The following is a 25,741-nucleotide window of genomic DNA, read 5'->3' as shown; positions in this document are numbered from 1 at the left end:
CCATAGAGACAGAAAATATCAGAGTGTGTTAAGGATCTGTAATAAGGATATGCATGGGTTTCATAAGACTTTTGTTTCAGTGATGTGTATGTGTCTCTGTCTGAGGTTTTGGTCCAAAAAGATCGAAAGCTATTGTTCTTGAGCCAGAATGTACTACAGATAGTCCCGGACTAAAGATGGTTGACTTTTAAGATGGTGTGAAAGTGATACACATTCAGTAGAAACCATAATTGAATTGGGGCTAGGCTGTACAGTCACCTGGGGCTTCTAGTCAGCCACATGGTCAGGAGGGTAAACAACCGATACACTTAACGACCATTTACACCCACACAACCATTCTGTTTTAAAGTTTCAGTAGAGTTCAATAAATTACATGAGAGTTCAACGCTTTATTATAAAATAGGCTTTGTGCTAGATGATGTTGCCCAATTGTAGCCGTTAGAACCATACTAATGTCAGTGTTCTGAGCATGTTTAAGGTAGGCTAAGTTAAGCTATGATGTTTGGTAGATTAGGTGTATTAAATGCATTTTCAATTTATGATGGATTTATCGGGATGCAACCTCATCATAAATCAAGGAGGATCTGTAATTCAGCCGACTCTCTTTTTTGTCTAATTTGTATGAATTGGGAGGTTTTAAAGATTCCTGCATGAGAGTTCCCTTGCCCCACACCAGACCCTCAAGTAGATTACTGAACAGATGAGAGGGGCTGCTTTGGGGGCAGGCAGCCTCTTTACAACACTGGCCTAAAGCTAAGTTAAACTGTGTGTTTCCCCCATGTTTATAAAACTTTCCGTCCCCCCACTGCTCCCCTTTCTTTATATGTATATATGTATATATGCCTAGAGACATATGTGGACCATAGGTAATCAGTTACATCTGGGTAGTAGACTGAGGGGTGATTTGTTGCTTTCTTCTCAGTATTTGCCCATTTTACTTGAATTCTGCAAGTTGAACATCTTTCATTATTACAAAAATTAAGCCACTACTTAAAAAATATAAAGCCGAGAGTCCATCTCTGTGTGGAAATACAGAATAGGAAAGCCACTGCCCAAGGCAGGATGGTGCTGCCCAGAGGGCCACCCCTTGCCCATCCATGCCCTAGGGCTGAGCCCAGACCTCACAGGTGCCCAGAGCCCTGCCCCACATAACCATTCCCTTAGAAGAGGAGCATTGCCCCCCTCCCACGTTTCAAACCTGTCACCCTCTTGGAAGGCCCTTTGGCAGCTCCAGGTTCTCCCAGCGGCAGCCCTTTGGACCCTGGTTGCCACCCTCTCTTTCCTTAATCAGCTGAGAAAAGGAGGTTCCAAGAAGCTAAGTGACTTGCCCGAGGTCACCCAGCAGGAGGTACAAGGCTGTGAAGGGATGTGAAGGGCAAGGCTTTCCTAGCAGCACTCATCGCTGCCCTGCGCCATTCTTAGCACTTTCAGATTCATTTTACTGTTTGCTATACAGCAGGGACTGAATGCGTAGGGAAAGAAGAAAGGAGGGGAGGAGCAGGGAGGAAGGGAAGGAGTAGAGCTGGGCAGAGGAAAGGGGGTCGGGAAGAGGAGCACAGGGTCTCTGGTCACACTCAGGATGGGAGTGACATGGATGCGCCCTGTCTGTGTGAGCGCCTAGGGCACTCGGAACACTCAGTCTGGCCAAGAGGCAGCATGGTCTGGTCAGATCCCCATCGCCAAGCCCTGACCCCACAGGCCCCAGCTGCAGGCCCCTGTCCAGCCAGACCAGAGGGGAGAACGGACAAGGGGCAGCCAAGAGCACAGAGTTAACCTGGAGCCTGGAGGAGCCGCTCATGGAAGCCGGGGACGACCTCGGGCTGGCTCCCTGGGGCTGCCGGGAATGAGGGATGTGAGGGCCTCTGTCTGTGCCGCGTGGGTGAGTCCGGGGTGACCGCTGAGGAGGAGGGGCTAGGACATGGGCAGCCAGCGCAGCTTGTAAGGGACAGCTTGTTTTATATTGGAGTGTAGCTGATTAACAGTGTTGTGATAGTTTCAGGTGGACCGCAAAGGGACTCAGCCATATACATACACATGTATCCACTCTCTCTCAAACTCCTCTCCCATCTGCGCGGCCACAAAATATTGAGCAGAGACCCCTGTGCTATACGGCAGCTCTGTGTTAGTTAGCCATCTCATTTGCTTTACAATGCTGTGTTGGTTTCTGCCATACGACGACATGAATCAGCCATAAATAGACATATATCCCCTCCCCCTGCCACCCCGACAAGTCATCAGAGCACCAGGCTGAGCTCCCAGTTTAAATACAGCAGTGTGTACACGTCGATCCCAAACTCCCCAACTCTCTCTTCCCCCGCCCAGGCAAACCATAAGTTCTAAAGCTGGACAATTTAAAAGCAGCTTATACACAAGAAACTGATAATGCTGGTTGCTTTCGTGGAAAGACCTGGGTGTCTGAGTCAGGCCTGGGAAAGAGATTTCACCACCACGTATCCTTTTGTACCTTTCCAATTTTATACCATGGGCCTGGATTACATATTTTGATAAAATTTAATAAAACTAAAAATAAAAGCAGGTGCCAGTTTTCTACCTGTAGAGGGACAGGCAAAGCTCCTTTGAGGTGAGACTCTCATTTTGGAAGAGTCATCTGAACAGGCTTTTGAATTTAAGCAGAGGCAAAGCCAAAATCCCATCCCAGAAGGAAAACTTGGGGGCGGTGAGAAGCAGAACTACCCCTACAGCCGAACTTAACAGTCTGCTTTCTCTGTGAGAAAAGTGACAACTTTCCAGTAGTTATTACTGTAGTGACTGGGCCGAAACTGACAAGATGGGAGGGACTGGCTTGGGTCCCCTGCCTCCTGGGCGGAGAGGAAGTGTCAGGAGGAGCCGCCCTGCAGAGGTGGAGTCCTGGGGGATTCCCAGACACCCCTGGGGAGGGCAAGTAGACTTGTGCTCACCACGTGGGCCTCGGGCATTAAAGGGGACAACCCCTTTAGGTTGCAACCCCTCAAGTTTGCAGACCCCGCAGACCTCTGGGAATGTGGCACCTGTCTGCTGAGAGCAAGGCAGGGGGTCACATGCTGGGAAATCACTGAGGCCAGGCCTCTGGTGGAGGCCTCTTGTTTCCTGGCCCTTCCACAAGCAGGCAGTGTCAGGGCCAGGGTGGGGCTGGCACTCAAGCAGAGAAGGAACCTGCGCCCCTCCAAAGCCTGGGGAGAAGCTCTATGGCTTCAAAAGTGCTCCCAGAGAAATAGTGACTCACGGCCCAAGGGAAATCAGAGCTTTTCTCACCCCAGCGGTAATTTGTCCTACAGCACCGGGATCTGGTGATGACAGATGAATCAGAAATACTAGTCTGAGAACAGCCAGCCTGTGTGGCTCAGTGTCAGAGGGCAGGCTAACCCCTCCCTCCTCCGTCCGTCTCTTAGCAAAAGGGAGACTTACGGGTCTCAGTTCCTCCCTTTTCCGGCCAAAGGAGTTCCAGTGCACCAGAAAACCTCTCTAAGCCTCAGCGTCCTAACCTGTGAAGTGGGGAGAACTGTGCCCCCCTAGCTAGGTCGTGGTGTGGGTGAGAGGGTGCCACTCAACACAGGGCCGGCCACCAGTCCCTCCTGCTGGCCGGGAGGGTGTGGCGAGTGGCAGCAGCTGCGGCAGCCTGGCATCCTGCACCGTGGACTGGGCTCAGGAAGCTGGCACTCGCCCCTCGCTTGACTCATACTCCTTTTCCAGGTCAGGCCCACCAAAACCAGGACAGACCCCCCCCCTCCGAGCCCCTTCCAGTGGGGAGAGTCTCACCCCAAATGGCCACGTCAGCAGAGTTTGCTTGGCCAAGGAACCTGGGAGCTCTCTGTTACCTCTTAAATATATCCACAACCTCCAACAAGCTCTGGGGAGTGACCCACACTCTTGAGATGAAAATTCTCCTGGAATTTCCTGTCTGTACTGCATCATTTGGCAGACATAGGTTTGGTACACCCCACCTTCTATGATTCTCCAGTGGCTTTACTTGAGCCTGGAGTGGCTAAGTACATCTGGAATAGGAGAACCAAGGGTTTGAATTCTGGCTGTGTGACCTTGGACAAGTCACCTAGCCTTCTGGGCCTCAGGGATGGCATCTATAAAATGGGGCTGCTTCATGCAATCAGATTGACACAAATAAATCACTTAACTTGAGGATGCCTAGTACATAAAGAGCTCTCAGATACTCAGCTGTACCTTCCAAGAAGGCAGAGGCTGCTGGCACCTGGCATAGTGCTGGGCACACAGCTCAACCAGGCTTTACTTTTAAAAAGTGATTCCAGTGGAATAGCAGGCACCATTCTTAAGGGAAAAGCAACTCTAAAACTTCAACCCAGCAGTCTCTTCCCACCCAAGATTCCAGTCGGAGGCTTGTCATGGAGGCCCTTTTGGAAGCTCTTCATGCCCATCATCACTTCCAGAAGCTCCTGCCTCATCCAGGTTTATGAGTGGGGTGGGGTGGGAGGGGGGCAGTGGGAAGATGGGAGACAGAGGCTGGGGAGAACTCAGGGCAGGAAGCCGGGGAGCTGACCTGGCCCTGCTACCTGGGTGTGAGGGTCCCCTTACAGGGCTCTGGGCACGAGAACGGGCAGGTGGGCAGCAGACAGCAAAACTCAGTGATGTCATGTTTTCCCAGAATGACTCAACAGCTTGTCCCTGGGCTCTGAATGGTGAGCTCTGTGCTGTGGCCTCGGGGCATCCTCATCTCCTTGCCTTCCAGGCTTGCCTGAATCTTTCCTTCCCTGTTACCACCCTCTCCCAGCGTAGGGACCCATGGCTATACCACCCATGCTCTGCTTCTGGCTGTGACCCCCCAGCCCAGGGGATGTCCCCATGCTGCGTCAGTCATGTCTCTCTAATCTCCGTGTTGAAGAAAGACCTAAGTGCCAGACAGACCTGCGTTTCATTACTGCCTCTGCTTCTACCTGGCTGAGTGACCTTGGGCAGGTTACCCTACCTCCCTGAGTCTCAGTTGCCTCATCTATAAAATGGAGGCAGTGCTAATAATTTTGCTAGGTTGTATTAGTTGTAGGTTGCTTAGTAAGAAGGTTTGTAAAGTGATTGGCATACAGCAGGTATTTAGCAAACAGAAAGCTTGACCTCCAAAGGCCTCTATGATCTGACCTCAATTTACTTTGCTAGTTGCTTAAAAAAAAAAAAAAAGGATAATAGATCACTCTTCATTTTATTCTCCTAATACCCCCATGTAGTGGATACTTTTAGTATCTCCATTTTACAGATGAGAAAAGTGAGGCACAGAGAGGCTAAGCAGCTTGGCCATGGTCACACAGCAGTAAGTGGGGACTGAGGTTCCTCATGCAGACAGCCTGGGTCCAGAGCTTGCATGTATAACCAGCTCCTCCCTGCCTCTTTTCTCTCCCTCGCTCTCTCTCTCTCTTCTTCGTCCATCCTACAAGTTGCAGTTCAGTCCAGCTAGGTTCCTCACCCACCTCTGCACTCGATCTGAACGTTCCCACGCCTGTGCTGTTTGCCCAGGTTCCCTTCTTGGCGCTGGGAGCCCACCTGTTCCATGAAGCCACCCCCAAGTCCTCCCTCATGTCCACCTTTGTGGGCTCATTGATGTTGGACTCCAAGGTGGTTATTTGTGCCCAGGTGTCCTGTCCTCTTCTAGCCTGGAGGCACCTTCCGCCCGTCATGGTGTCAGGCGTGAGCAGGCACCCAAGACAGGTGATGCCCTGGCCAGGGCACCACACGTGTGCTCCCTGGGTGCCGTGGAGGGGAGCCCGGCACTAAGAGCCCTACTTCTTCTGCAAGGACAGCTCAAAGGCTGCAACTGGACCCACCCCCAGGAGGCAGCCTGCCAGCTGGGCTTCTGTCACTCTGCTCAGGGAAAAGGGCGCACTCATGGGGGCCTCTGCTGCTGGGAGGGTTGGGTTTGAGACCCAGAAGAGGATGAATGGATGTCCGTCCAGAGAGGGGAAAGGACTGAGAACCGCCTGCTGGTGGGGTTGAGTGCACAGTCCACCTAGCTCGAAAGAGTCTCTTGGAGGGTTTCAGGCCCATCCTTGGGATCCCAGCCCATGCCCACAGGGTAGCGCCCACAAGAGGCCATCTGCCCAGGGTCCCACTCTCCCGTCCCCTCCTGGTCCCATACAGGGCCTCTGGTCCACATCAGCTGCCGTCTCCCCCTCACTGTGACTCCCACCACCTCTGGGCAGACTCGGTTCACTCCCTATCAGCAGCGTCCTCTCCTGGGAGCCTGGGCACTGTCCCATGCCTCCTTCTCGTGGGGCCCAGTGTCACACCCACCATTTGTGTTCCCCAGTCAGGCATGCTTGCTGGGGGCTGCACTAAACACTGGAGACACAGGAGAACAAGGCAGACTCTGTCCTGCTCACAGAGCTCACTGCCCAGTGGAGACCACAGACCATGAAAGCAGCTGGGGCAACAGAGCGAGGCAGAGTGTGAGGATGGGGACGTGCAGGCAGCCACAGAGAGGGCCACTGACCGAGGCTTCTAGAAGGAGACATCCGAGCCGAGGCCTGAGGGTGAAGGGAGCTGGCCGTGAGAAAAGAAGGAAGGAGACAGTGTTGTGACTAGCGTGTACCCTGGGCACAGTAACGAGAGGACTGTCCTGCTGAGCCGTTCCGCCCCTCTAGTCGAGGCCCCAGCAGGACGGATACACCCAGGGTCAGGAGCACTGACTCTGGAGTGAGGCAGCAGGGCTCAGACCCAGCTCTGCACTCACCAGCAGCGGGGTCCCCGCAACTGCTCCGTCTGTCTGGTTCTGTCTGCCAGTCTGTACAGCGGTGATCACACAGGACCTACTGCCAGAGCTTCCAGTGAGAACTCTGAGTGTGGGCCCAGACAGCTCTAATTAAGCACAGGGTGTGCAGTTAGCTGTTAGCACCAGTTATCTCCTGTGTCCTCAGCCCCAAGGCACCTGGACCAGATGCAGGAGGTGGAAAAGTGAAAGGAAAGTGGTATCTGTCAAAGGAAGAAGAGGACAGGGTCCTGACCTCTATGGTCACAGAGGCTTTTATTTCTTCATCCTGTGAGGATAACTCCCCCTTCCTGGTTCTAGGTTTGCAATAATCTTGGGCCTCTTCAGTCCTGTCTGTCCTAACCCTGCAGATTCAGGGCTCTGGCCTCCACCTCAGAAGCTGTGAAATTCTTCGCTGAAAATCGGTGCAATCTCAGCCATGGGAGTGGCCCGGTTTGTTTTCAAAATATTTCTTCTGATAGCACTATTTTGGCTCAGACATGTTAGCACTTTGCAGAATCCTGCAGATGGCGAGGCAGCTGGAGCGGAGGGGAGGAGGGAAGCAGGGAAGAGAGTGGGAGAGGCCCCGGGCCAGAGCTCAGGTAGCTGCAGGGGCCCGCCTGGGCATGGGTGTCACGCGGCATGCTCGGACAGGTGCACACAGGATGGGATTGGGCCAGCCTATAGTGGTGAGCTTTCAACTGTCTAAGTTGTGGTGCCTTCTTATGAGCCAGAACTTTCCTAGGAAACCCAATATGTAGAACAGATAAATGGGGGAGAGCCTGGAACCCCCCTCCGTCAGGCTTCTGAGGTGTCCTTGTTGAACTCCGGGGCTCCATGGAACCCAGTTTGAAAACTGATGCTGCTAAAGGAATCATACCCTTCTCTGGGGGAGTTAGTGCCCACATTGTTCTAAAATAAAGATCTTCCTAAGGGAAAGTGAAATGATCTTTCTAATAAATTCTAATTCAGGCCTAGTACAGAGAATGCCATGCATCCTGAGAACCAGGACTCAGAAAGTGCAAAGTGATTGATCCCATACACTGACAAGTTTGTGAGCACCTCTCTGGGAAGTCTTGTGCCCTTGGGCCTGAGTGTCTGGGGCAGAGAGTATGTGGTGAGCAATAGTTAGGGTACATTTCTAAACTCCTCACAGATACAAGTTCATTTATAGCCCTATTACTTACAACCTATTACCATCACCCCTTTTCTAGGAAACTAAGGCCCAGAGAGGTTAAGTAACTTATCCAAGGTCACACAGCTACTAAGCCATACAGAGTACATTCTGGCTTTAGAAGATGTACTCTTCACTATCTCATAATTTGTCTTTTAGGATGAGTGCATCCCTGTGCTCATCTTTCTCTCTCTCTCCGTGTATGTGTGAGTGTACTCTGGTCCATGGTGATTTGTGTTAATCTGTGAGTATGTGGGTGTGCAGTCTCTTTTCCAACAAGACTGTAAACCACAGGGCTTACCCCTTAACTTCCCTCTCAGAAGCCTGGCAACAACAGGACAAAGGGCTCTGGCGTAGGGGCAGGACCAGAGTCTAGGGGTGGTGCCCATTACCCAGATCCCAGGGGGTTCAGTTTGCTGACCTGGCAGGCACAGCCACAACAGTGGGAAGCACCCCCTCCTCCGGCCACTCCCTGTGACTGAAGTGGAGCCCTGAACTGGAGGTCCCACCGGGGAGCTACCCCCATCCTAGCACCCTGGTTCTTCCCTTCTTACCGGGCACTGGGTTTAGAGTGGGTCAGCTGGATCAAAGGAAGGTATTAACGTATCCCGAGTTTACTTCCTACCCCCCCAGACAGAGAAACTTACAAGAGCGCTTGAGCCTCTTGAAAACACTGTTGTGAACTCACACCACCAGCACCCTAAACAGGGCCTAAGCTGATAGAACTCTGCTCAAAAGCAAAGACCCCTGACATGCTGGTTAGTCCAGGAAGCCCCACAGTGTAAACGGGGTTTTGAGGGTTTCTTCACATGTGAGCCCACCTTGGAGAAAATCAGCTTTGCTCCATCCACTCTGAACTGACAATTAAGATGCAAAGCTTCCTTAGATGCCACAAAACTGGAAAAAGCCCCACCATTCTTCATCATCAAAGTCAAACTCACCAAGAGAGACCACCCTGCCTCGCTGAGCAGGGCGGAGGCCAGGGGACTTGCTCAGACGGAGCAGGGCTGTGCCGGAGCCTCGGGCGGTCTCCTCTCCCACAAGCTCCTGTTGTCTCCAGCCACCAGTGTCCCAGCGTCCCACAGCACAAGGACAGGCCGGAGATGGGGGTGTTCCTTGACTTTTGAGGCTCCCAGAGGCAAGGAGGAGGGGCTGGACAGGGCAGAGGCAGGAAGGAGGGACCTGGTGAGGCAGCCAGTGAGCCAGGTGTAAGCACAGAGGCCAAGACAGAGCTTCCCAAGCCAGCTGTTTACTTGCGGCATTCAGGAGAGGCTGAGTTGGGGACTAACTGGCTTATTTATTTTCTACACTTTTCCCTTCAAATCCTTTTCAGAGAGCCTTCTGGAATTCCACTGATAAATTTCCCAGAGCGCAAACAACCACGGTCCCTCAGCACACAGCCATCTTTGTGGGGCAGGAGGCTAAGGGAAGGCACGGAGGTGGGGAGAGGCATAGAGAAGGAGCGATGGGCCGCAGAGACCTGAAGTTCCTGGTGCCCAGGGGCTCCCATGGCCCGCATGCCCCTCCTTCCGAGCTTGCAGAAGCAGGGATGTGCTGGGGTGTGCAGGAGCAACTGCCAGATTTAGGTCGATGAAGACGAAGGTGGAGACTTTCAAGCACAGAACAGACTGTCCAGCCTGCCAGGGGCCACAAGCCATGGAGTCTGCAAGCTCAGAGCAGCAGGACAGGCAGCGTACTACCACCTGTTTAAGCATCAGACAAGAAAAGGGGACAAGTATTTCTCTTTAAAGAATGAAAAGGAGAGCTGTTTTCCTTTCCTCCTGCGTGACCTCCTGCATGAAGGGCAGAGGCCCGTCTGAGCATTTCTGCTCAGACGACTGATACCTTGGCTCCCTGCTTTATCACTTTCCAACAGAGGCGCTCACAGCCGCTCCCTGGTCTTCACCCATCCTCTGACAAAGTTCCTACGTACCTCCGTGTGTCACACACTGGGATGGAGCCAGTGGACAAAGATGAATAGCCCCACCCTTGGATGGGGCAGTGTTTCCCCATGCCCAGTCTCCCAGCTTCCATCCTGGACAGTGAGTCCACGCCGCAGTGAAAGGGAGAAGGCTCCAATATCTATGCAGCTCAGCACTGCAAAGGCTCTGGCACTCACCCAGGTGGGTTTACTGTGGAAGGTGGGCAAGGCCGGCTGGGCTGTGCTTATCCTCTGCTCCTTGCTTAAGGTTGCCAGCTTTCCCCATACCATGAACACCTGTATCAGAGGCACTGGGGGTAGAGATGGGGGTGGGCAGAGCTGTGGTGACTCTGCCCCAGCAGGGGTACCCCCCTCTCAGCCCTGGGGCTAGGGAGATAGAGTACCAACCAGGCAGAGAACACAGCTGTCGCTAAGTGCATGGAAGGGAGTCCTGAAGGCAGCATAACTCACATCTGTTGTTGTTTAGTCGCTAAGTCATGTCCAACTCTTTGTGACCCCATGAACTGCAGCATGCCAGGCTTGCCTGTGCTTCACTATCTCCTGGAGTTTGTTCAGATTCATGTTCATTGAGTTGGTGATGCTATCTAACAACCTCATCCCCTGCTGCCCTCTTCTCCTTTTGCCTTCAATCTTTCCTGGCAGTAGGGTCTTTTCCAATGAGTTGGTTCTTCGCATCAGGTGGCCAAAGTATTGGTGCTTCAGCATCAGTCCTTCCAATGAATATTCAGGACTGATTTCCTTTAAGATGGATTAGTTTGATCTCCTTCTGTCCAAGGGACTCTCAACTTGCACTTCCTTCTTAGCTTTGTGACCTTAGGCAGCCATTGCACCTCTCTGAGCCTCATCTCCTCATCTGCAAAGTGGAATGATAACTGCTGTCCCTCTGTGGGGCTTGTGTGAGAAAGCATAAGCTGGGGACCAGATGAGCCATGTGGTTATCACAGCCCCGGCTGTCTCAGCTCTGCCTATCCATCTCTCCTGAGGACCAGACAGTGCCACGGAGTGTAGCTCTCTTGGGGGTGTGTGTGGGGGAGGGGAGAAGGACCTGCCCCTGGATATTCAGGTGAAGGCTGATTTTCCTGTGTAATAGGAAAAGACCAGAAGGGGGAAAGAAGATAGTAATCCATTTGATGATGTTTACCTGACAATTTCTACCAAACTTGTGACTTGTATGGTCACAGTGGTAGCTTTGTCCCCACTTCTCAGATAAGCAATGAATCATCTCTCACTGAAATTACCCCCATATCTCCCCCACAATCACTCCCAGGCCCCCACTGTTTCCTGACTCCAGATGCATATGGAAGGCTCTGGCAGCCTGGTGCCACCTAGCCTTTGATTTCCATGACCCATGGTATAAGCCAGGTTGGGCAGAGTGTGTATAAAACGAAGACTCTAGTCAGGGGCCCTAGGACCCAGTAAGTGCATCAGTGTTGCTTCCCTGTTGCTATGGAGAACCAGTTAGGGACCTTAGAGGCAGCTGGGTGTGGTGGAAACAGCATGGGTTCCTGAGTCAGACTGTCCAGTTTCAAATCCTGGCTTTGTTCCCTCACCAGCTGTGTGACCCCCAAAATGTTACTTAACTTTTCTGAACCTCAGTTTTGTAATCTGAAAATGGTGATAAAATGCTGTTTATAGGGATGTAAAGTCTTACTGAGGTAATGTAGAGCTTGTGATTTACAGAAGACATAGTTAAGGTGGAAAGGTGATACTGGGACGGGACTGGCTGCAGTGTTCCACCTGAAATTGGGGGTGGCCAAGCCCAGATCACTCGCTCGTCTGGGACCACATTCCTGGGTGCTGCCTACAAACTTTGCTAATTTCAGCATTAAGACCATTTAGATGCTTGAAATGTACACCAAACCTAGGGACAAAGGGGTGAGGGTGGGGGTGGGGAATGACACATTTCCTTGTGATTACATGGCCAAGTCGCCACAACATCCTTGCATGTTCCCAATTCCATGCCAGTAGGGAATCAGTCCCAAGACTGCTTGCAATCCCAGTTCCGGGAACATGAGATGTTTCCACTCCTCTGGGAAGCTCATGCCAGCTGGTGCAGAGGAACCCACCCAATACTCAGTACAGGGACTGTGACCACCCCTCCACCTGCTGCCACCACAGAACCAGGCCACTGCTGCAGGATCCAGCTCCTGGACCCTTCATGAGAACTCATCTCCTTCCAGGCCAGTAGGAGCCAGGAAGAAGATCCCACGACACTCCCAGCCTAGCCAGATGCAGACATGGAGCCTTTCTTACTGCCCCTCTTAGGGAAGTAGAGGGCAATGTTGAAACTCAAGTCCCTAGTGCCAGCCCACAGGGCACAATGCCAAGTGCTGCTTGGGCTGAACGGATCATGCAGGGCTCCCTGGAACCACTCAGGACCCCGTCCTCTGCAGAAAACCACTTCCAACCCAGCTGAGGCCACCTGGCTTGGCTCATAGAATGACCCTAACAAATATAATTTATGGGTGTCATTGTTCGACAGACAACTATTTACTGAGTACCAGTGATGTGCTTGGCACTGTACTAGATCCAGGACAACCCTTGAAACATCCTGGAGTCCCAGGACACCAGGGAATCCAAAATCAGATACAACTTCAGGTGCCGTGAAAATACATAAGACTTCAGGAGCGCCATGCTTTCTCCGTGAACTGAGTCTTAAACATCCCCTACCGTTTTACACACACACGGCTAGAATCTCCTCAGCCCATTGCCTGGAAGTCGCTATGAGGAAGCACATCCGCTCGGGGGAAGGGTCTGTGCTTCCCTCTCAGGCCCTGTCACTGCCACCAGCCAACTGTCCAGGGCATCACCGCCTGCCAGTCTTTTCTGCCCACAGACCCTAACACTGGCGGGTCTGAGTTTATGAATCACTCCCTCCTTTCTCCCGGCCTCGCCTCCGGAAGGACGGCGCACACCCAGACACATCACCCAGACACCGAGTTTCCACACCAAACTCACTCCTGACGAACCCGGAGAGCCGACTGCACTGCCTGATTTCTCTTCCCCACTCCGCAGTCAGCCTCGAGGTCCGGGCCAAGACTTTTCAAAGCCACGGCAGCCCCTCGCCTGGCCAGTCTTGCTTTGGGGACGCCTCACTGTGGGGCAGCAGACAAAGACAGTGAATTTACTTGAGGGCTGGAGGACATGCTTGGTGTAAAAGATCCAAACGTTCACACCCCCAGAATTGTACAGTCGGGCTGAAGCGGTCGGTGTGGCGTGCGTGCGTTGCCTGTGGCTCGATGGGTGATGAGCTGTGCGTACCAGGCAGTTGTGAATCTGGGTGCAGTGGGTCTGGAGGTGTGGGTGCCTGCGTGGAACTTGCCCCGAGCCAAGAACTCCCTCTCCCACCTTCGCTTTCTTCCCCTCTTCTTCCAAAGTTTGGCGCGCGCGCCCGATCAGGGATGGTGGGGCTGTGCACCACTGGGCCACCTCTCCCGAGCCCCGGCGGTCGCCCTACTTACCCCGCCACGGAGCCTCCTCCAGCGGGGGCGGATCCGACTCTCCGAGGCTAGGGTCCGGCGCCGGCAGCATCCGCCCGCAACTTTGCCCTCCTCCCGGCAGGACCAGGCAGAAGCGGCTCTGGGCCTCCAGTGCCCTCGTGGCCCCGGCTCGGCGCGCCGCCCCCGGGGGGACAGCAGCGGGGAGGAAAGGAGGCGCGGCCCCGCCGGTTCGCACGCCGGGCGGAAAGCGGCGCCAGGCGGGCGCCGTCCTGCGCAGCGAGCAAGCGGTCCTGCCTGGCTCCCTCCCCGCTCGGCCGGAGTCGGCGAGCGGCCGGCAGCGGCGGCAGATTCCTGAACCGCGTCCAAGGCGCCTGGGGAGCCCTGCTCCTCCTCCTCCTCTTCTTCCTCACCCCACCCAGCTCCCACCCCTGCGCCCCAGCAACTTGGGAAACGTTGGCGAAGTTGGCGCAGCTCTGGCTGCGCGACGGGCCTCCGGCTGGAAGCGAGGGAGGAGAGGGAGGAGCTGACGGGTGGGCGGCCCTCGGCCCCGGCCCCCGGGGAGCTGCGCTCCGCCGGACCCTTCCGTGGGTCTTTGTTCCCAGTGCTGCGCCTCAGCCCGCCTCTCCCCTGGGACTCTCTCAAAGACGCTGGGAGCCCTCCTCGCTCCCGGAGAGGCTGGGAAGAGCTCCCCTCCTGGGCGGGGAGGGGCGGGGGAGGGGGCCTGGAGTTCCTCGTGGCTTCACCCTGCCAGAGCCCCTCAAGCCCTTCCGGCCTCCCATCCTATTGAATCAGAGTCTTTCTAAACCTACGTTCCCTTTTGAGTTTATGATTAATGTGTCTATCCCAAACTTTATTCCCTTTCTTTTCCCCTCTGAGTTCAGCCCAGTGCTAACCGAACACTCATCAGCCAGGGTCAGATGACTAAAATTGCTGCTGTTGAGAAGATTGTTAATGTACTGCGGTTGCTGTTGTGAATAGCATTGTTAATGTACTAGAATTGCTGTTATTGATATGGTTAATGTATACACTCAGGTGGTTTCTCCAGGGCAAGATAAGTTAACAGACCCCTGAGTCCTGGACCACCTGGCCAGAGGTGGTGCTGACTCTCAGAGACATCCTGACTCTCAGAACCTGAATGTCACGGAAAGTACAGGGAACTATATTCAGTATCTTATAGTAATCTATAATGGAAAATAATCTGAAAAAGAATATATATATATGTATAAACACACACATACATATACACATATTTGTATAACTGAATCATCTTTATTCCTGAAACTAACACATTGTAAATTGGCTACACGTCAACTTAAAGAAAGGTTAAAAAATGTCACAGAAAAAGTCCCAAGATGATGATTATTCCCAGCCTCTTTGTTGTTCTGCTTTATAACCCCCCTGCCTCCCGCAAAGACCAAGTGGAATTGATCTGAGGCTTGTCCCCCACTCCTTTGCTGAGTGCCCTGCAGACAAATCCCGTACTTTCTTTCACCACAGCCTGGCATAGGTATATTGGCCTTGCTGCTTGTTGAGTGAGCAGACCTGAGTTTGATTCAGTAACAGTTTTTGACCACCAGGAAGGGACCACCAACTGGAACTGTTTTGTAAAAGGGAAGGAAAATGGCTTGAATTTCTTTGTGTATAGGCTTTTATGCTGTTGTATCAAAGTGAGCCTTTTGGAACTGATTGGGCTTTGAGCCTTTTGGAATTGGTTTATTGTTTATCTTTGTGTGTGTGTGTATTTGTGTTAGAGAAGGTGCACTATTTTAATTGATGGACGTGGCAAACATAAATTCAGTACCTAAAAACAGCCCTTTAGGAGGCATCCTGCAAAACTGGACCAGCTTTTTGTTCTGATTCCATGACTAAAGCCAAAATTATTATTATTATTGGTAACAATGTGTGACTACAATATTATTTAGACTCTGGAGAAAAATGTCCAAGGTTGGGCTCATTTGACAGTTCAGAACTAATTGTGCCAGCTTGATAAAACATGTTTTCGGAATTCTGACCCTAAGGGAACAAGTTCTAGGAGGAACTTGCTTTTCTCTCCCTGTGCCTTGAGATGTGAATATTCTACCAGGGCCCTCAGGAATTCCTGTCTCATCTAGATATCTCCAATTCCTGAAACTGACAGGAAAAATGGGGTTAGGGGGAGGCCTTTTTAAACTTAACTTACTCCGACTGTTAGCTATAAACTAAACTGTTAGTTATAAACTAGTGAGTTTTATATTGTAATACCTGATTCACAACTAAGTTAAAATGAAGCTATGAGATCTCTAGTTGTGTCTGTCTATATGTCTGTGTGTACCTTATACATATGATGTATCTCTATTTACAGACCTTATTAACAAAATTAATGAGCTCTATTTAATTGGCTTAAAAGGAATTAAGCATTACATAAATTCTCAGAAATATAAAAGAAACCAAAGAAATTTCAGGTTTATGTGAGCTGGGAAATATTCAGTATTAAATTAACTTTGGCATTTAGGTTAATTTTTGCTGGTTTAATCAGACATGTCCTTGGAGCCATCGACATAAATTTTTTATAGTACCTAGGCTTACTGGAAGTCAAATAAGATCTGCAAAATTGGTCAGCAAGAAAAATAACTTGATATGATGAAATTTTTTTTTTTGATGAAATTTTTTTAAAGTAAATTAAATGTAAATGAGATGAGTTTTTTTAAGGAGAACTCTTTAGGAATAGTTATGTTTTATGGCTCTCTACTTGAAAACAGTTTCTTCAGATATTTGGTACCTTGAAACTTTAGAATTTTGTTAAGTTAAACAATATGTTTATTGACTAATTTACAAGTTTGCCAGTCTACAGAGTGCTAATGTAAAAGACAGTTCACAATTGCTTATTTCTTTAGTTTTCACTAGAAATTAAGTTTTTTAAGAGTTGAGAATTCTAATATATGAAATTAAAACTAAAATTTAATAAGGAAAACATCTCTGTGTGCAAGGAAAAGAAGGTATAAGAAATGAAAATGCATTTTCTTAAGAGAAAGAAGGAAATTTAGTCCTAAAGCTGGTTATTTCTAAATGGGAAAGAAAATAAGGCACAAATTAATATGGGTATAGAAAGTTGTGGAAGCTTTGCAAGAGGGAAAGTTCTTAAAAAGAAATTCTATGTGTAGTCAAGACTAACTAAGATTAGAATTAGTTTAATTGAGTCAATGAATTTTAATGTTAAAGGTAAGATGGTGCAAAGCCTGAGTTTGGTTTCTCTATTAAGAGAACAGTTAAAAAAAAAAAAAAGAGAACAGTTTTTTTTTTTTTAACTGTTGAGCTGCTGTTGCTAACAGATTGTAAGTTTCTTTTCAAGCTTTTACATTATTAAAAATTTTTTTATCTGCTTTTGAAATCTTTTATTGTCACTTTGGTTAAATCAGTAGGTATTATTTCATAGTGACCTGTAATCCTATTTAACCAAGTGTGGTACCTCCTGAGTGTGGTGCAGCGCCCTCTGGGGTCCAAGGCTAGTGTGGTAATGGGCTTGGAGTTGGAACACAAACAAAAAAGCGAAAACCTCAATCTGCACTTGGCATCTGTCATTCTCAATATGTGTAGATGAGAAGCCCAAAGAGGATTGAGAATGACCCGGGAACAGGCCCTCACAGGTGCAAGAAGTTAGAGGTCCCTGTTCATTACCTGGGTCCAGACCATCCAAAGTCTCAACCAGCTGGCAGCTGGAGGGGGCTAGGCAGTGTTCCAGGCTATGGGAGGAGACCTTGGTGTCTCTACTGCAGAAAAATCCGACTGGCTGCTTCCCTTACGTTGTTAACCTGCGTGCGTACTCAGTCGCTCAGTTCTGTCTGACTCTTTGTGACCCTATGGACTGTAGGCTGTCGGCTTCTCTGCTATTTCCTCCTCCAGGGGCTCTTCCCCACCCAGGGATTAAAACTGCGTCTCCTGCATTGGCAGGTGGATTCTTTACCATGAGTCACCCGGGAAGCCCTGTGTTATTAACAGTGACCTGCGAGAGGGGATCAGACCCCAGCTCACTTCCTGGTTTAGCTCCTGGAACCCTTCCCTTTGCAGCTCCCTCCGTTGCGCTCGCCTCACATCACAGGCTGGGCCTCTGCCCCTAAGTCAGTCTGCAGGCTCTCCAGCTTGTTTCGGAGTAGGTATCTTGGCATATAGTTTTATCCAGACCCTATCCCTTTTCTCAGAGGTGAGAGCCTCCGTTTCAACCTCACAAATCTGTCAAAAAGCTACGTTTAACTGCACCTGCTGTTCTTATAAAGAAAGGCCTTCCTGTGGGACCTGCAGACTCTGGAATTTTATTGCCAGAACTTTGTGATGCCCCCAAGGAATACAAAGGTGGAAGCATAGACCTCGTCACCACCGGAATATAAAGAGTGAGATTCTGTGCTACTGATGTTGGTCGGGGTGAAGAGGGTGCGCCCCGGTGGTCACTGCGGAATTCCTGTTGAGCGCATACTGGATATGGGGCCCTGAGAGGTGAACAAGCCTGGGCTCACCTTCTGATTCGAGCAGACAGACCTACAGCTAAACAAGCACTAGTCAGTCCATGTGCTGTGTGAGCTGAGGCTGGGGGTGGGGATATGTGTCTCCAGAACAAGAGCACAGGCTTGCACAGCTCCAGGGGGCACCAGGCTTGTCGTGGAACATGACAAGCCCAGACCCCTGGGACTCTGCAGTGTGGCGGCCTTAAGAGATGAGCAGAAGTTCTGCAGGTCGGAAAGAAGGTAGCTATGAGCTAGGGCTTCCTAGGTAAAGGGACCAGCAATTGAAAGAAATATAGGTGTGAAGGAGTATTCACTCTTCAAGCACGCCAGCCACCACTTGGGCCTTCAGTGAGGGTATCTTGAATGAAAAAGGCAGAGGTAGAGAATGAGGGTCTGATCCAGGACATTGAGAATTTTCATCCTAAAATAGTTTCCAGGCTTAATGTCTCCCCACAGTTGCTCTGCTAAGAGAGTTAGTCTCTCTCTCTCTTTTTAATGATGTTTGAAAAATTGAAAGAACTTTCCAGGCCAGAGGCAGAATTGCAGGGTAGTTAAGATTGTGGGAGCCTGAGCACTATTTTAACCAAGCGATCTGACGGATGAAATAAAAATTCACACTTAAAAAACAAGTAAAATAAAAAATTCTAAAAATTCATGCTTTAAAAGCAAGATAAGAAAAATTTAAACAAAATTTTCCCTGCCCTTTGGCTTCTTCTCTTCTCTCTAGCACACTTTGTACAGCTGCATTGCATGTTAACTAGACCTTGACAGTGGCAGAAATACCTGCTCAACCAGAAAGATCCATTTTTCTCCTTGTGACACCAGTCACGTAACTCCTTAAAAGGCATCTTTCTTTTCTCAATCCTGTAAAGGGTCACGGTGACCCACCACTTGCTTTGTATATGCAGACCTCTTTGGTGAACTTGTTATTTAAATGTCAGTATATCATTTCCTTTAAAGATGTTGACTGGTGCAGAACAGACTGGTCAGATGACCTGGGGGGATACCAGCTACATCTAAGGGAAGTTCTTAGCTAAAATACTTACTTATGACCTTATTAATATTACTACTTGTATTACTTATATTCTGCCTATTTTACAAATTTCTTTACAAGATATTGTTTCTTGCATTTCCAAATGAGTGACTGAGCCTCTGATAAAGATAATGATGACTAGGCAATTGGAAACAGTTGACCAAATATATAGTCCTGTAAGATTATGATGGTAATAGTGTTGACTCTAGATATGGGAGGAAGCAATAAAAGGGAACCATTTCCTGAACCGTAGCAGACTAGTAAGAAAGGCAGTCCAGAGGCTTTTGGTTACTCTTAACAGGGTAATAGCACAGTGAGTGGCTTATCAATGAAATCTTCGTCTGACCTGAGAATGAGCATTCCTAAGGCTATGGGACACATTGGTCATGAAATGCCTCCCAAACTTTGGTCGAAATTAAGACTGAAAGAGAGGGGATTAAGAATGTTGTAAAGAATGTTACCCACCACCCAGTTCTACAGGAATCAAGCTGTTAATGACTGCAGTTGCTGACCTACAGTACATGTTGAAATGGGTTCAGGGATCAGGATGAGGCACTTTGTACCTCTAGGGAAACTGATAGAACTGGTCCTCAGATAACTGGATATGTTCAGGAAAAATTTTATAAACTCAGGTTCTTCCATCTTCCCATACTTAGAAAAGCACTGAAGCCATTAACTAGGATCTCTGTTCCTCGGAATAATCGTAACCTTCTACCACAACATGTACTTGGTTGCTCTGTACCCCCTTGGCAAACTCACATATATACTGGCCTCCCCAGAGAGTCCCAAAGAGTTGCAAACAGTTCTCAGAGTTCTTAGAAAGACTCTCTCCCAGATTATAATTCTCAGGTTGGCTCAAATAAAATTTTCCATTTCTTTCTTAGATTGACTACTGATTAATTTTTTTCATCAACATTGACATGGGCTGAGGCCCCTAATAATGGGACACACCAACATCATGTGTCTCCTGATATGATGGACAGGAGGGGAGGACACAGCGTGTAAACTGTTCCTGCCCCAAGAACCACACACATCACTTGAGTCTCCTTGTGAGGAAACATCAAACAAATCCAGACTGAGAGACATTTTCAAAACAATTAGCCTGTAATATTTAAAATGTCAGTGACATGAGAGATAAAGGAAAAGGCTGGGAAACCTCTCCAGGTTGGAAGAGGATCAAGAGGCGTGAGCGCTGCAGAAGGCAGGCTTCTAAGACGGTCTCCCATTATAGCCCCTCTTTTGTGTCTCATGTATCATCACCTCATCTCGAATGTGCCAGGGTCTGGTGACTTGCTTTTTTCTTTTTTTTATTGAAATATAATTGATTTACAATATTGTGTTAGTTTCAGCTATACAGCAAAGGGATTCGTTTTTTTTTTTCCCCCCAGATTCTTTTCCATTATAGGTTGTTATAAGACACTGAATATACTTCCCTGAACTATACGGTAAATCCTGTTGTTTATCTCTTTTGTATGTAGTGGGGTGTATCTGTTAATCCCATGCTCCTAAGGTATCCATCCCCGCCCCCCCACTGTCTTTCCCCTTTGGTAACCATAAATTTGTTTTCTGTGCCTGTGAGTTTGTTTCAATAATTTCATTTCATGCTTGTCAATAATTTCATTTTTTAGATGTATTTTTTTAGATTCCACATATAAATGATATCATATAATATTTGTCTTTCTGACTCACTTCACTTAGTGTGATACTCTCTAGGTTCATCCATGTTACTGCAAATGGCAATATATCATTCTTTTTATGGCTAATATTATATCGTATAAATACATCATGTCTTCTTTATCCGTTCATCTGTTTTATTTTTTAAAATTTTATTTATTTATTTTTGGCTGTGCTGGGTCTTTGTTGCTGAATGCAGGCTTTCTCTAGTTGTGACAGGCTGGAGCTACACTCTAGTATGCAGGCTTCTCATTGCAGTGGCTTTTCTAGTTGTAGCACATGGGCTCTAGGGTGCACGGGTTTCAATAGTTGGGGCTCAGTAGTTGTGGCACACAGGCTTAGTTGCCCCATGGCATGTGGAATCTTCCCAGACCAGGGATGGAACCCATGTCCCCTGCATTGGCAGGTGGATTCTTAACCACTGGACCACCTGGGAAGTCCTATCCATTCATCTGGTGATGGACACTTAGGTTGCTTCCATGTTGATGACTTGCTTCTAATGAATAGAGTACAGCAAAGGTGATGGAATGTCACTTCTGAGAATCCGGAAGAATGTGTTTAGATTACAAAAGACTGTGGCTTCTCTCTTGCTAGGATTCTTTCTCTCATTCTTCTCAGCTTCCTTGATCTGATGAAACAAATTGCCAAATTGTGAGATTACCCAATGGAGAGGCCAGTGTTTTAAGAAACTGAGGCCCTTGGGCCAGTAGACTGAATCCTGCCAGCAATCCCTGAGTGAGCCTGGAAGCAGATCCTGTCCCAGTTGTATCTTAGCATCACTGCAGCCTTCTATGACACCTCAGTTGAAGCCTTGACCCAAATAGCCCAGTGAGGCCATATCCAGATTCTTGACCCACAGACATGGTGAGATGTTAAGTTTTGGGGTGACTTGTTATGCACCTTCTTACAGGTAATAAAGCTACTAAATGTAATGTCTAATCCTGAACTGGATTCTGGAACTGAAAAAAAAAATCAACATGAAAGACATTATTTTGATCATTGACCCAATATGAATAGGGACTGAATTAATAATAATATTGTGTCAATATTTGATAACTGAACTGTTTTGTAAAATGACACTTGATTCATTAGAGATACACACAGAAACATTTAAGGTCATTCTACCACTTCCTCTCAAAGGTTCAGGAATAATAATGAAAATGTGCATTATATATAATTATATATAGCATATATATTATATAGAGAGAGTTTCATTTATTTATTAATTTATCTGTTGTGTAACACACCACCTCAAAACTTAATGACTTAAAACAGCAGAAACGTCCTCCCCATCTTGTGGGAAGCTGGGCTCCTCTGCCCCACCTGGCATCGGCCGAGGCCACTCGCTCTGATGTGTTCAGCTGACAGTTGAGCTGGGCTGGAAAGTCCAAGAGGCTTCACTCCTACGCGTGGCATCTTAGTGCTTCTCGGTGTGGCCTTTCTGTCCCCATGTGACTGGCCTGGCATCCTCCCAGCATGGTGCTTTCAGAGTAGTCAGGCCTCTTACTAGCAGATGCTGTCCAAGAGAGAGGAAGTGTAAGCTTCCCAACCTCTTAAGGGAGCCTGGCCGCATGCTGCCACGGAATTGCCAAACCCCTCTTGGGATCTGGGACATCTCCTCTGTGGGCCAGGAGGAGGTGATTGGCAGTGACTCAGGGGAGAAGCCTGCAGGCAAAAGAAGAGAGGAAGGGGAAGGATAAGAAGAGGCTTCCCCCACTGGAGTTAAAGGGCCCAAGGCCCATGAGCCTAGTGGGCCCCCATCATTTTACCTTAAGAGCTCGTTTAAAGATGTCAAGGAGTGAAGGAGGAGGAAGAAAGATGGCACTTATTGGGCAAAAAGTGCCAGGAGCTGTACCTAGGTTATTTTATTGAATCCTCAGAGCAATCCTACAAGGTAACCGTCATTATCCCCTTTGCAAAGAAGAGATAGAAGACGTCTCAGCAGGGAAGGTGACTAGAGCCTACTCATACTACAAAGGTACTGGATCAAAGGATGTATTTGCTTCTTTACTCAGCAAACATTTTTTGGTCCAGGATTGTGCCGGGTTTGGAACACTAGGATGAATATTGTTTTTATCAGCTATTGCTGCAGTGATGCTGCAAAACAAACATCCTCCAGATCCCAACAATAGGTATTTATCTTTCTCTTTCCTAGGTGCACTGGGGTAGGGGGAGTCAGCAGGGATTTCTGTTTCAGACCACAGGTTGGCTGGGCTTGGGTCCAGCCTTTGGGTTGGGTTCAGGTCTACTCTTCATATCCCCATATTCCACATGGACCAGTGGATAGCCTGGGGCACGTTTTTCTCAAGGGAGATCACAGGAACACAGGAGACAAACCGCCTGAGCACATTTAAAACTTCTGCCAACATCACTAGCCAGAACAAATCACATGCCCAACCCCAAAGTATAAAAGTAGAGAAGTCTGTTTATCCAACATGAAGCCACGGTGATGGCATAGAGAGTGAATTCTGTGATGAGGGGAATGAATTGAGAGCAGAGATCCAGTCTGCTTCAGGTGACAAGACACAGGCCTTGCCCTCAGGAGTCTTAACAGTCTAGTGGTGGAGGTGCTCATAAAGACAATTACACTGCAGTGAGGGAAGTGCAATGAGGAGGGGTGTGTGTATGCACGTGTGTGTGTGCATGCAGGCGCAGTCTGGGAGCATGGAGATGGTGGGTCCCTGCAGCCAACTAGACATCTGGGAAGACTTTCTGGAGAAGGAGATGCTCAAGATAAATTCTAAAGGATAAAATAAAATAGGAGCTCTTGGTTGAACTGGAGATAAGTGACAGGGAAGCGAGGAAAGGCATTGCAGGCAGTCACGACTGTGGGCACAAAGGCCCACAGAGAAGACCCAGGAGCAGGATGGTGTGTGTAAGAAAACCAAGGAGCTGCTCGAGGTAGGCAGGAGCCCAGCCATGGGAGGCCTTTGTCAAGTGCTTGGTGGCATCTTCCCTTCACCCCCAGAGCACTCCCCACCCTCCTCCACTGCGCTCCCTGCCCTGGGTCACTGGCCTGTACAGACTGCATCCAGAACCTCTTTCATTCTGGGAAGACAGCAGAATGTGATGCTAGCCTCTCCCCAAGTTCTCCCTGTTACCGACTGAACCCTGTCCCCCTGAAATCCACATGTTGAAGCTCTCACCCCCAAAGCAACTGTACTTGGAGATAGGGCCTTAAAGTATATAATTAATGTCCAATGAGTTCATAAGGAGCCTAATCCAGCAGGACTGGTGTCTTTAGAAGAGGAGGAGACATGAGAGATCACTCTCCATCTCTCCACGTGCCCACAGAGGAGAGGCCATGTGAAGACAGAGAGAAGGTGGCTGTCTGTAAGCCAGGAGGAAAGGTCTCACAGAAGCCAACCCTGACAGCACCTGGATCTTGGACTTCTAGCCTCCAAAACTGTGAGAAAATACATTTCTGTTGTTTGAACCATTCAGCCTGTGGTATTTTGTTATGACAGACCTAACAGACTCATCTGCCACCCTTCCTGTCCCCCCACCTCCAGAAAAACCACTAGAATAAGGAAATCAGAAGAGTCACAGACAGCTTCTGTAGCAAAGCTAGGTGACATAACCCATAAGCTCAAAATACTGATTGGGTGGGGACAAACCACTGTTACTACACTTATGTGATATTGGTTTCTGTGAAGGAGAAAGCAGAAGAAAGACATCTGGGCTTCTGATGGTCCTGAGAACAGTTGAATTCTCACATCACCAACTTGTACTCAATAGCAGGTCAATTCAAAAGCAGCTGAAACTAGAAAATACTTCTGCAGGATCCAGTTTGCATATGAGTGCCAGGGGACTGCTGTGCAGTGATGTCCGATGATGCTGAGAACCATCTGGGTCCCATAAACTCGTTTTTGCTTCCCCTATACACTCTTAAAACTAATAGGCTGAAGCCCTCTTTAATGACAAAGTCCCGCACTGGAATTTGGAGAGTAGAATCCAAACTAATCAGGATAGCAACGCTAAGGACAAAGAAAGAAAAACTCCAGACAAAAGTGGGGTTGGAGGATGGAGGATCAGGGGATCTGAAGAAGTACAAATGTGTGTGTACATGTGTGTGCATGTATATGTGTTATATAACACACACACACATATATAATTACTGAGGCAGATTTTATTTTCCAAAGATGACTACAAAACTCATCTCCTCATCCCACATGCCCTTCTTACAACGTGGCCTTGACTTTTGTCCCTTTAAAAGGTGGGACCCATGTACCTGACTGGAACTTTGTGACGGACTTGACCAGTGAAGTATTGAGAAAGTAGAGGCCATGTGGCTTCCAAGACTGCTCAAATGTTATGCATGTCCTCTTCTTTCTTAAAATGTTCACTCTTGGGAATCAGCTACCATGCTGTGCGGAAGCCCAATGAGCCACATGAAGAGATCGCAGGTAGGTCTTCTAGCAGACAGCTGGCATCCAGTGCCAGGTAGGTGAATGGAAGAGATGTCAGATGGCCCAGCGCTCTCAAGTCACCTCCAGCCAGTCTTCCAGCCTGAACCCCAGGCATCATGATGTGGAGACATGCCATTTTCACTGTGCTCTTTCTGAATGTCTGACCCAGAGGATCCATGAACACAGTGAAAAAAAAATGAAGTCGCTCAGTTGTGTCTGACTCTTTGTGACCCCATGGACTATAGCCTACCAAGCTTCTCTGTCCATGGGGTTTTCCAGGCAAGAATACTGGAGTGGGTTGCCATTTCCTTCTCCAGGGGATCTTCCCCACCCAGGGATCGAACCCAGGTCTCCAGCATTGCAGGCAGGTGCTTTACCCTCTGAGCCACCAGGGAAGCCCCGAACACAGTAAAGTGGTTGTTTTATACACTAAATTTGGGGCAATTTGTTTTGCAGCAGTAATAATGAGAACAGTCACTTTGTAAACTCAACAGAATGAGGAGCTAAAGATCCATGAAGCTAGAAAAATAACCTTACTCCCCTGATGTCTCCTAAAAGTACTAGAAAATTCCTTTTACTTTAAAAAGAAACACCAGGAAGGCATCAAGGTTGGGTCCTGTGTAAAATTATGAGAAAAAGAAGAGTGAGCTGTAAAACAACATATTCTACAAGTAGTAAAGGCACATGTCAGAAAAATATGTCCACAAAGGAGGGGAAAACTTAGTATGTCCAAAAAATTAAAGAAAAATTTTAAATGATAGAAACTATGAAATTAAAACATAAAGTAAAAGTAGATGAGCTCAGAAGTCAGGTGATTAGGGAAAAATGTTTTGAAAAGGATGATAATAAAGTCAGAAAATAAATATAAAAGAACAAGAATCCCTTTCATAA

The 25,741-nt window shown here is 48.6% G+C and overlaps 1 protein-coding gene across 5 annotated transcripts in view; it reads right to left on the bottom strand.

Annotated features, from left to right (window-relative positions):
• Positions 1-13,895, bottom strand: part of CHST3 (carbohydrate sulfotransferase 3) — a 38,595-nt gene extending 24,700 nt beyond the window's left edge. For all 5 annotated transcript variants that reach the window (XM_070470794.1, XM_020907992.2, XM_020907993.2 and 2 more), the window contains exon 1: positions 13,281-13,895. The gene's annotated coding sequence lies outside the window, so the exon portion shown is untranslated. The remainder of the gene's footprint in view (positions 1-13,280) is intronic.
• Between the last annotated feature and the right edge of the window lie 11,846 nt (positions 13,896-25,741).

The sequence above is a fragment of the Odocoileus virginianus genome, chromosome 7, assembly GCF_023699985.2.
Source record: "Odocoileus virginianus isolate 20LAN1187 ecotype Illinois chromosome 7, Ovbor_1.2, whole genome shotgun sequence".
In the NCBI taxonomy this organism is placed as follows: domain Eukaryota; kingdom Metazoa; phylum Chordata; class Mammalia; order Artiodactyla; family Cervidae; genus Odocoileus; species Odocoileus virginianus.
This window is presented reverse-complemented; position numbering and strand designations above follow the sequence as displayed.